This window comes from Xiphophorus couchianus, chromosome 18 (genome assembly GCF_001444195.1).
Source record: "Xiphophorus couchianus chromosome 18, X_couchianus-1.0, whole genome shotgun sequence".
Classification (NCBI taxonomy): domain Eukaryota; kingdom Metazoa; phylum Chordata; class Actinopteri; order Cyprinodontiformes; family Poeciliidae; genus Xiphophorus; species Xiphophorus couchianus.
In genome coordinates, this window is record NC_040245.1 from 15,268,959 (window position 1) to 15,281,256 (window position 12,298).

At 39.4% G+C, this 12,298-nt stretch overlaps 1 protein-coding gene across 5 annotated transcripts in view; it reads right to left on the bottom strand.

The window, feature by feature from the left end:
• veph1 (ventricular zone expressed PH domain-containing 1) overlaps positions 1-8,359 on the bottom strand; it is a 75,038-nt gene extending 66,679 nt beyond the window's left edge. For 2 of the 5 annotated variants that reach the window (XM_028045829.1, XM_028045827.1), the window contains exon 1: positions 8,151-8,354. The gene's annotated coding sequence lies outside the window, so the exon portion shown is untranslated. Of the gene's footprint in view, positions 1-8,150 lie in introns of all 5 variants that reach the window. The other 3 variants (XM_028045832.1, XM_028045831.1, XM_028045833.1) reach the window with 2 other exon arrangements.
• Positions 8,360-12,298: the final 3,939 nt, after the last annotated feature.

The following is a 12,298-nucleotide window of genomic DNA, read 5'->3' on the forward strand; positions in this document are numbered from 1 at the left end:
TGTTCAGTCTAGTCGTGGTCAGTGTTTCCTTGTGCCTGCTGCTTGTTGCTGGACTTATTCATCATTAAACATCCATTATTCATCTCATCTGGGTCTACAGCGTCTGCCTCACCACCTCACACCCGCACTTCATGACAAAGATATTGTTGTGTTGATTTAATAGCTGGTTTGTCAACTCACAATGGGTGAAGGAGGAGAAGAAATGGATTTGGTTGGAGATTTACTGCCAAAGCCATTTTCAAGACGGACTTTTCAAGAAAAGCTGGACGTTGTTAAGCAAGGTCGGGCAACTCCGAAGCTAGCAAGCCTGTCACAACCGGGAAAAGGATTTGATTTGGTGAAACTGCCTAAAAAGGAAAAAGTGAGTCCAAGAATTTCCAATAAGTTTTAGTTCAATAAGAAAGAAAAAGCAGATATTCTCAGATCAACACCAGGCTACAATGTCCCCAGCTCCACTGCAGTTGGCAGTTCACACATTTGCTCAGTGGAAACACAATACTATCTTTTTTGTCCCCAGCCTACCTGCTTTTAATCCAAGGTTATTCTTTTAGAAACTGTCCGCTCTTTGCAAGAGCATGGTTAATATATGATGACTTGATCTAAAGCCTTTGGCAATCTGTCACATATCTGCAACCAAATGGTGCTTAGCTTCCGAAATGCACACAAACGAATTGCTATCCATCTCAAAAATATTTATATTTTGGTAAGACATAGTGTAAAACATATTTTTACAATAATTACTATTGCTAGTTCAAAGATTTAAACTACATGCCTTTACTGTGTGATATGAAGAAAGGTAAAGTTGTGGGATTTGAAAGCAACACGTTAACCATTTACGTGCGACGGTCGCTCGCCTTGTCAGCTTTAATAAAACATTAAAACATTAACTCTAAAAGCAACACCACCAAAAAAAGAGCGAACACTCCCACACCAGTTAAACTGGGACCTTTTGTTTCCTCTCCTGCTTGGATATGAGGCTAAATAAATGTATCTGTGTCACTCTGTGCTTCCAGTATGAGCTTCCCTCTTCAATCGGACACAATCTAATCCTCACACAGTTTCCCTGTCAGCCACACAGAAGTGGGCCTGAGCCAGACCAAAGGAAAACACTAAGCAGATCATTGGGGAGACTTATCTGTGCTGCCAAGCCAGCGCCGGCCATGAAGACTATGCCAGGACACAACAACAGGATTCTTTACTGGTCCTAGCCTGGACCACAGTACCAAAAAAACAAACTAAGCAACTATAGAGCTAAGAGATTTATCTTTAACCCACAGGCATGCCAACAAAGGAGCATTACATTTATAGGATCAGAGATGGAAGGAGCTTAAGAATTAAAACCATAATGAGATCCTTTTATTTTCCCCGTGCATTTTTTTCCTCATTCTCCACCAACGGAGTACTAGTTATACTAGTATAATATTCTATAAAATGTTTCTGATTTCCATGTCCAAATTTCTCTACAACATACTATGGTTGCATTAATAACATCCATAAAATGATTCTTTTTTTCCTTCCCATCTTATACTTACAGGCTGTTGTGAACAATTAGGAACCCATGGTTTTTAAAGTGTAGGTTTAAACCCGTTCTGAAGTTTTTGCTCATGCAGCACAAGTTTAACAGCAATTTTTAATCAACTTACAATATTTCCTTCCTATTCTCTTAATCAGTTTATTAATATTTTGTTTCCCTTGTTCTCTCTGGCTTCTTCTTCTATACCCAAACAATGCATACCTCAGGAATTGGACTATTGAATTCTGGTAGAAAGCTGATAGATATCGCTGTTTTAGTCTTATTAAAACTAAGCATTTAATAAAGATTAGGTGCAACTTTTGACACCCATCCATCCATCCATCCATTTTCCGTTCACCCTTGTCCCTAATGGGGTCGGGAGGGTTGCTGGTGCCCATCTCCAGCTACGTTCCGGGCGAGAGGCGGGGTACACCCTGGACAGGTCGCCAGTCTGTCGCAGGGCACTTTTGACACCCATGACCCCAAATACAAGAATGCAGGCAACAGAAAGTCATTTAGTACATAGCTACCAGATAAAACACTGAGCAATAAAATTGTAGTGGGCCAGAGAGGCAACGGGACAAGGCAAAAAAGAAGGGAAAATAATTCAATAGGAGGAAGAAACAAAACTCGCACGGAGATATGCAGACTGGGGACAGAGGCAAGGGAAAGTCAGAGATGGATAATGTTTCAGTGTCCTGAATTCTGGATCCAATCTGCAGAATGCTGGCAAATATTGTTTCCATTAGTTCCCCTGAATACTGTACACACAATCACAAAGAGTAGGATACAGTGCCTGTTTATGTACAGCGTGAGCCTGCGCTCTCAATATGTCACAGAGCACCTGAGTAACTGAGCACCGGTGTGTTGGCGTAGGCGTGTGGGTGTGTGTTGGTGTGTGTGTGTGTGTACACATAGCGAGGGAAAAAAGTGGGTCTGAGGAATTTCAGTTCTTAAACAATCAGCAAGTTACTATTAATCACCCAGCTACGGCTGAACAAGCTTAGGAATGTACCCTTTAGACATTCATTGGTGTTTTAAGTTCTGTTGTGTTACTTTTGACAATTGGTGGTTACCATAGTAACCAGTAACTTGCAGCTCTTCCCTTTTTCTGTTGCTGTCTGTTACTGTGGTGTGTATTAGAATAAGCTGTGTTTTCTTTACAAATATTATATTTTACAATATATTTTGGACAAATGTGATAGTGTACAGTGTTTCTTAAGTAAACCTGCTATGTTTTGTGTATATTTTTAGATGTCATCATTGTTAATTTAGCTAATTTTAGTTTGTTTAATTGTACAAATGTTAACTGCTTCTAACTGCTATTGCTTTCTAGTTTGTTGAGGGTTATTTATTGTATTTTATTTAATGTATAGAGGGCAGAAGCTGCTAGACTGGCGATAACCACCAACTTGTATTTTTTCTCTTCTTAAGTTTTAATTTTTGATACAAAGTAATGTTTCAGTTATTAACTCTGTTAGTGTTTGAATATTACATGTATGATTTTATTTTCTGCTCTAAAATATATAGTCATTGTTATTTATGTTAAAGATGAGATTAGCTATGTGGATTAATGATATGAATTTACCACTATACGATCACAGCCCCCTTTTTCTGTTGATGTCTGTTACTGTGGGGGCAGAAGCTGAAACCTTCAAAACAAAACATCAAATAGGACAAATATACTGTATTTCATTAAGTAACAAACAAATGGCTTCTACTGCCATAATTAAATGAAATTAAATTAATTGTCTACTATTCACAGAAAAAATGTTTGGTGCTCTCTGGCATCTTGCTTTCAGCACAGAGTCTGAGAGGCTTTTCCTCTATCAAACATGCTATTTATTTTTGTCTCGTATTTAGTGGAAATATTGATGTTCTGAAAAATGATAAGCTTTTTCAACCTTCACAGCTCCACTGTTGAAAATGAGGAATGAACATTCACAAATGACACTGAAATAAATTCTAATCCAACATGTGGTTTGAGGTGATTCCTCTGGAACCTGTTGGAGGAAAAATATCCCAACTTCACAAGATGTGGCTTTAACCCAACAGAGCTCTGTGGTTCCTCCTATCAGTCTGAAATTTATCATATTGAGGTCATCAAACCAAAGTTCAGATCTGCCATAATTGACTGACACCTTCTGTCCTCAGGTTTGCAACCAGTTCCTGACTATGAGAAACCAGTAACCTCCTCCCAGTGTCAGAATGTCACTAAGGAAGAAACTGCATTAGGTTTTCTATCACTTTGATATTTCTACTATAACTAATGGATATTTGCATATAAAATAAGTGGATAGAGTTTCATTTACAATTTTTATATCTTTGTGTCGATATAGCCGGCTGGTGAGAGAAAAAGTAGATCTTGGTCTCAAAACGTTTGGGCACCCCTGCTTTAAACATACACACCACCACGCACATACACAGAGAATAACTTTTCATCACTCTGGAGGACATAACATTAAATGGATTCACTTCCTGAAGAGATAAATCCATCAAATGTTTTGCATTAAAGAAGTTGATTTAGATTCCAGAAAGAAAGATGTTTCTTAAAATGTCATTTTTGTAACAGAGCTGCATAATACAAAATATAATCCTTTGTAATGTATAGTATTTTTGAGAATTGTCTATCATTGCTTCTTGGTTGTTTTCTCTCTCGCTCCTCTGGCAGCCTAAAATCATCCAGTGGATTTAAGGGGAACCTGTAGCAGAAACCTGGACACCGCAGACAAGCTGTGAGTGAGCCGCTGGATGAGGGTTGACAGGGGCTGAGCGCCTGTGGGGGCCACTGAAAGAATTACAGACTATGTGAGGACAATTTGACCAAAGGGCCCCTTTCTTTTTTTATCTGCTCCCACCGTCACCACTTCTGGCTTTTTCTGAGCACACTGAGAGAGAAAACACTGACTCTTTTGTACGACCTATGAAGACAGACCCCTCCTTCCTCCCGTCACCAGTTCCCCTCCACTCCTCTCCCTTTCTGCTCAGTGGGCCCCGTCTTTCTGTGCAGTGTGCACCTGCTCAGTCTGCAGAACATCACACTCACAAAAACTCACACAAGTACTTTTTAAAAGAGCTAAGTGAAAGAAGTGAAGACAGAAGTGAAGAAAATGAATGCATTCCTGTTTTCCACATTTGATTTTAAATGTCCCAAAATATATTGTGTCTGCAAGATGGAGGAGGATACATCCTGTGTGTCAGGTTTGTGGTGACATTGCTTCTCTGCTCCAGTTAAATACACCCCAATCTTTTCCTTCATCACTATCACTGGCACATGCCCAAAATATCTAACATTGGCTGATACTGCTGTTAATGCGGATAATAATAATGATATCATTCAAATCTGAATAGGTACTTAGTTGTTCTGTACCAGGGCCAGTTTGTTACACAAAACATTCCTTGAATGTCATAAATAAGTAAGATGGAAAAGTCTCAAACAAGAGAACCCCAAAAGAGGTCCTTGGAAACAGGCCCACACTCCTGCAGAGAAAGAGTTCTGCCTAGAAAGATAGACCCTCAAGGCTTAGCAATCCACTCTGTCCACACTGTAGGACTATTGTATTAATGTGTGTGTGTGCTTGAAAGAGGGAAAGTTCTCCATAATTAATGCTTTGGTGTTATGCAGCTGCAGAGCAAAGACGATGAAGTACAGGGTGACAGGAGCTGCAGAAAATAGCTACTGTAAAAGGCCAAAGATGGAAAGATTGACAGGATGAGAAACATGAAGAGACAAGGAGAGAAAACAGAAGGCAGGGCAGAGAAGCAAATATCTCTCCTTCCTTGAGAGCAAACAGCGAAGGGTTGATTTAATCAACATAACTTAATGCCACACACACCCAGTTCTGTATGTTTTAGTGTTTCACATTCATATACAACAGAGGTCTTCAACTCAAGTCCCCATGGATCCCAACGTTTAGATGTGTTCCTGGTCAAACAGACCTGAATCCATCCATCCATCCATTTTCTGTACACTCTTGTCCATAGTGGGGTCAGAAGGGGTGCTGGTACCTATCTCCAGCGAAAGTTTCGGGCAAGAGGTGGGGTACACCCTGGACAGGTCAACAGACCTGAATGAAGCGTCTTAATTACCTTCTTAGTGTGCAGTCAAGTTCTCCAGAGTCCTGCTAATGACCTGACTATTCAACTCAGGTGTGTTGAAGCAAAGACACGTCTAAAAGCTGCAGGACACCGGCCTTTGAGGACCGGCATGTTAGACCCCTGATGATGCAGTGCTATAAAATATTTCTCATGATCTTCAACATATACAGATTGTGTTTTTCTCATGTCCACAGCATTTTTTTCGTGAACACTAACAAGCAGATGAGCAAATTTTAGCCTTCATTTGAATGTATGGTCTCAGCCACAGACACTTTGACAAATGGCTGTGCTTGAGGTTAAACTTCCAACTGGACGATGATTACTCTGCTCCAGACTACAGAGGAAGGAGGGCATGAGTGACTAATAGCAGGGGATCTAAAAACATCCAGACACAGTATAATTCCTGCTCTGTAAGCACAGCTTACACAAGGATATCAATAAAGTGATATCTGTAGAAACCTTATATGTGTCAATACAAGATCATAAAATGGCTATAAAAAACTGTTGAACACTGCAGTCAATAGGCAAACAAAACTGTGTATCAGCCCTACTGACCTAATTCAGACTAACAAAAATGTCAGAATGAAGCAAGACTGAACTTACAAAAACCTATTTTGATATTAACTATGCTGTGTGAAAGGTAGAACGAGAGAAGAACAGATTAAATCCAAAACTGAATTATTTTTTATATTCATTTAAAGGATGAAAAATATGTATGTCAATATTGTTTTCATTTTCAGTGTTGGTGGTTCTGCAACTCCAACATAAAAAACTGGAGGAGAGGTTTGTCATTATGTCTTGTTTCATTTTTTTCTCACCGAGATGATTTCCATTACAGAAAGAATATTTTCTGGTTGGTGTTGCACATAAACTCTCACACTTACCCAACTAACTTTCACTCATAATCTCAGAACCATTTATTATTCATTGCGCTTCCCGCTGTGGCCTGCAGCCTAAACTCTGAATCTGAACGGAAGGAAGCGGGCCGTTCCGGGGTTTGGCATCTGAGGAAGACCCAGGAGTGCAGAATGATTAAAGGGATCATCTCTGTGCACAAAACATCAGGACCTTAAAGTGCTTTCAGATAAAATCTGCAGTTGCTCAGTGATGAGACATCTTTTAGTAACCTTCACTCCTGGAAGTGGAATGAAAAGCAGCTTTCTCTTTGTGGTGTACATCACATAGGTTATTTTCTAAAAATAGAAACATGACATGCACAGGTTTTTTTTTTGTTTTTTGAAGTTTTCTTCTAAACAACTAAACTGTGCCAACCTCCTCTTCATAAAAAAACAAACAGATATTCTGCGTTAAAGTGCATTTGTGGTCTGTGTAATCTGTGCAGAAAGGGAATTCTCAGTTGACACAATGAAAATACTTTATAGCAGAATGGGGGAGTGAGTGTGTGTTTGGGTGTGTGTGGGACAGCAAAAGAGGAGTTAAACTCAGGTCTTGCTTGAAGACCAAATGATGTCGGCTTCACTGTTTGAAGTATGTTGCATTGTTAAAATGTTGGAATTCATCAATAGATTAAAATTAATGAGGAAAAAAACAACAAATAAATAATTCTGTATTACTAAAGCAGATTGAATATGGTTTGTTTTTTATGTTTAGTAGTTTGAAGCTTACTTTTCATAATTTGTTTGTGTGCTTGTTTGTGTGCTGTTTGCTAAAATAAGTCGTAAATCACATCTGAAAATGGTAAATAAAGAATCAACCTTAGTGTTCAGTATATTTAGGGACGAGTATCTGATGCATTTGACAGAAAAGGTAAATAAGATCAAGAGGTGAGTGGAGGCATTTCTAAATACTGCCAACAAAATAATTAAAGTAGAATCCAACATCCGTCTTGCAGAAATAATTTTGCCTCATCGTCGTCTGTCTGTCTGAACATCTGTGACCTTGAGGAGTCCCCCAGACTTACCCCTCTTCATCTTCCTCACCCAACTCCCCACCTAAGTGTAGCCACACAGAGAGTGCGGAGCACCATCCACACTTCCACTTGAACTGAATTTGAATTGAGGAAATTCTTCCTGAGAGTCTCAGAGTTATTGTAAGTATGCAACTGAACTTGCCTTTCAAGCTCCAAGAAACACATTCCTCTATTCACACAGAAACAAGAAGCGTGGGTGCATGTATCTGCCTGCGCGTGTTATAGGTTATCAAAACACTTCCTATGACAAAATGAACATAATAAATATATATCATTATGTGATGCATGTGTTTGCACCACATCTTATAAAAAATGATCCAAGTAGCCTATTTTACAACTCAGCCAACTCATGAGCACCTCTCCTGCCCTCTCGCTCTCTCTTAAATCTACCTGCATGCATAAACAATAATCATCTGATACCCAAATAAACACACGGACTCATCCATGCCCTGTTCATGGATTTCTCCTCGTCCTCTCAACTTTCCAGACGTCAGGTACAGCCCGTAGACAATCAGTCGTTTCGCGCAGCACCATTCTGTTTCTGTCGAAATGTGATCAAGCAACAAAAGCCCAGCATGCATCTGTTTTGAACACTAGCGGACAGCTTACCGTCTCCATCCGGGACGTCGGGAGCGCTCTGACGGTGAATGTGCTGGCTTCGGTCCTTCAAGCGGTGATCCACAGCGGCAAACGCATTACCTCGGCGAGGCTCCGGATTCCCTCACAGGGCAGCCTTCATGGCTGTTCACTGCCGTAAGCATGGCAGAGGGTGCCATCGTGCGGCCGACTGGAGCAAGCTGCGCAACAAGTGGAAACGAAGGGGAAAAGGACGAGCTACTGTACGTCGAAGGAAATGTGTTTATCTCAATACGCATCAAATCAACATCCTGTTTTACATATTCTGCGTTCAAATAATCAATAAAATGTCTTAACCCTCCTGTTATGTTCCGGGTCAAATTGACCCGTTTTAAAGTTTGAAAATTTTCTAAAAATAGTTGGAAGTATTTTTTTTGCATGAAACTTTTCCTATTTGTCTTAATAGGTGAACTCTACATATCAATTGAAAATTTATTAGTTTTACACATTTGTACCAACCCCTAGGTCTACTTTTTACACAGATACTGTTCGGGTCAATTTGACCCGGCAGTCAGGTTAAAGTGCAAAAAAAGATTAAAAAATGTCCATTTCTATATGTTTCCTTGCAGCTATGAACCATATTTCACCACACAAACACCACACACATCCATGCACACCCCGACACACACAAGCCCACTTTCTCACTATTCTCTTTACTTCACTAGGAAACTGCGAGAAAGCAGGTGTTCACACAACTTTTGAGGAGAACTTCTTCTGTTCCTGTGGACAAACTCCACCCACACTGAGTGACACTCAGCAGAAGTGGAGGGAAACATAAATACTCTCTGCATGACTCATTTGTCTTGATTTTAATCAGTGGGTCAATTTGACCCTGAACAGTTTGTGTGTCTCAAGTTCAATTATAAAGATCACCCATTGAAAAAAAAAAAGTGTAATATAAAAATATTTACCAAAAATCAATTTCAAGGAAATTATAGTTTTTTTGTGTCTAGGATTTATTCAGTAAATATTAAAAATGCAAATTCCATTTTTTATGTCCAAATGAGTAAATGAGTAGGTTGTTGTCATTGATCCTTAATTTGGGAGAAATAATCAAACATCATTGCACAAATATGAATTGAAATGGTTAGTATTGGAGTTAATAATCAGATAGAAAAATGTTTTGGAGGAATTTTTTGGTTTCTGACACTATTGCATGATTAAACACTCCCCGGGTCAAATTGACCCACGAACATTATTGCTGTACGAACATAACAGGAGGGTTAAAGTTCTGCCTTTTTCACACATTTTTTTTTGTCTATTTACGCAAACCTCTTTAACTGGAATCAATTCATGATTTAAGAAAAGGAGAAACTCCTGAAATTAAATAGTCAGAGGTAGCATTTATTATGCAATATATAATTAAATAGTTGCACCCTGTCTAAAATATACATTTGATCCACTTTCCTCAGTTGTATTGAAAAAATATCAAAGGTAAAATTTTGGCTGGTATGAAATAAATCGTTGTACATAATAAGAATAATTTTCAGAGAACTCCAGTCAAGAACGTCACATATCTCAGCATATAAAACCAAGCAATACCTCTGTAACAAGAGTTCCTGACAGCCATGTGAATAAGAAATAGGAATTCTAAAATATGGCTCCCTCCTTACAGATTTCAGAGGTCAAAGACTGAATTGCACAATGACTCAGTAAAGGTGCTAAGAGTTGGACGATTTATGTGCTGCCCTAACTGGAAAATAGGTGGAAAAGTTTGATGGAAGAGGATGCATTCAGTGTACTTTTACCTCTGGTTTGAAGTGTGTCAGGGTGACATTTCCAGAGGATGAGGTGAGTACTTTTGCATATTGTTTATGCAATAATCTGCAATGGAATTGATGATTTCAAACTAAACATCTCAAGAAACAGAGGGCAAGTTATGTCTGTAATTAATATGAATGGAAGTTTTCAATTAACAGTTAAACATGCAGGGTGCTGAGTTTCTCCTTTACAGTAAAATGTTCAAGATTATACCATCTGTTCTGAAAAAGCACAGCCGTGCCTCCTCCATACTCAGCTGCTCCTGCATGTAAACAACTTCCCTGCTGCCATTATTTTTCTTGATAGCAGATGCTAAAAAGTGCCACAATAAATTAAGTAATTACTACACAGCATAGCGCTGAAAACAATGGGTAGCAATAGGAGAACGTTGCAAGAAATAAAAAAGGCATATTGAAGAAAGGATAGGCAGTACAGGGAGACAGTTGTTGCCAAAATACAGATCTGCTGTTTAACAATGAGAATTGTTGCACATACAATGTGCACAATTTCCCCTTTCCCTTATAATAGTTTTAATTCTTACCAGAGGTCACATTATTGAAGGCCACTAAAAAATTTTTATATTAACCAGTCGTATTATGATTTGATGATTTGTTACAAAAAATAACTTCATGTTTGCACGCTGCAAAGATCACACAATGAAACACATTTGAGGGATTTCTATTCCTAAATAACTTCTCATTAATATTGTGTAAATCCCCGTATGTAGTGCAATGGACCTTACTTACCAGAGGGGCCGCTTTTCATTGGCTGATGCCCATTCTACGTGGTCACGTGCGTGGCCGTCTCACAAACACACCGTTAGCTTCCCGTTAGCTAAGTATAGCATAACGGCAGAACTGATACAACTTCTACACCTTGAAGCCTGTCTGCTACACGGTCTTACGTTAGCTAAACAGATCAATATGCAATGTGTCTGTATCTGACATACACTAAAGATTTTATTTTAGCAGAAAAGGCTTTGGACTAAACTGTTACTCGTGTTAGCCGCTCTAGCACCAAGTACAGCTAGTCAATCAACCATCACTTTTGTTCAGGGAAGCGCTGATTAATAATCGAGAAATAAATATCAAGCCTGGAAACTTGATACCGTAACGGACTGAATGTTATGTTTTTAACGTAATCTTTGCTCGTCTTGCGGGGCGCAGGCGGTTGCCATGGTAACAGGTGTGCTTAAACTACACAGAGAGAGAGTAAAAAGGTAGGAGTGGTTTTGAGTTGATCACCTGTTCGGGTTATTTTACCTTTGTTGTGGCGCATTACAGCCGCCGTAGTTTCTAAACGTTGGACTAATTACCTCGTTCATTTGTGAGTTTATGTCATTCACAACAAACATGAAATCGAGCAAATATATTTCATAAAATTTTAACAAACAAATGGCTTCTACCGTGGTAATTATGTGAAATTAAATTAATTATATCCCAGCTTCAGAAGATTTGCCTTTACCTTTACAGAGCTCTTTGGCTCTTCCTATCAGTCTGTAGCTTCTCATATTGATGTCATCAAACCAAATTTCAGATCTACCATAACTGACTGACACCTGCTGGCCTCAGTCTTGCAACCAGCTTGTGACTGAGAAACCAGTAACCTCCTCCCAGATGATGACATGAACTTGTTAGTTCCTCTGTCCATTGTAGTAGCTGATATATTGTGAAAATCTGGTAGAAATGATGCACTAATCCAGTCATGTTTACATAGAAACAATGTGCCGCGAGACTTTGTTTGTGAGACTTGCGGTAACGTGGGTCGGTTGTGGGCGGAGCTTGGTAAGGTCCATGGTGGACGCAAACACAGGTAGGAGATAGACACTGACTAAGATGATGCAAACATTCGAAAAATTGTGCTTAAATAAAAATACAATTCTGCTGACAAAATAAAAATCCAAAACAGCACTGGGACAAATATACAAACAAGAAATCCACTGGCAAAAAGGCCACAGCGAGTAGCAGCTCGATCTGTCAAAAAGTTGACAATAAGCTAGAAGGATAAACTGAGGAGGGTGAAAACTGGAACAAGAAACAAGTGAATCTGAATACTGACACAGCAGTGATGAGAGCAAAGAGCAGAGGCACTGAGAGAAGTAATGGGAGCAGAAAAATAATCAAACAATGCTATAAGGCAGTGGTTCCTCACCCTGGTCCTCAGGCCCCCTGACCATACATGATGTAGTTGTGTATGTTCCAGCACGACTGCTTCAAATGAGTGCTTGGCCTCCTCTGCATGCCATCTATAGCTGCTGAAGCTGTTTTCCATTCAACTAACAGGTGTGTAAGAACAAGTAGACACCTAAAGCATGCAGAGCAGGAGTGTTTGACGATCAGGGCTGGGAACCATTGCTATTC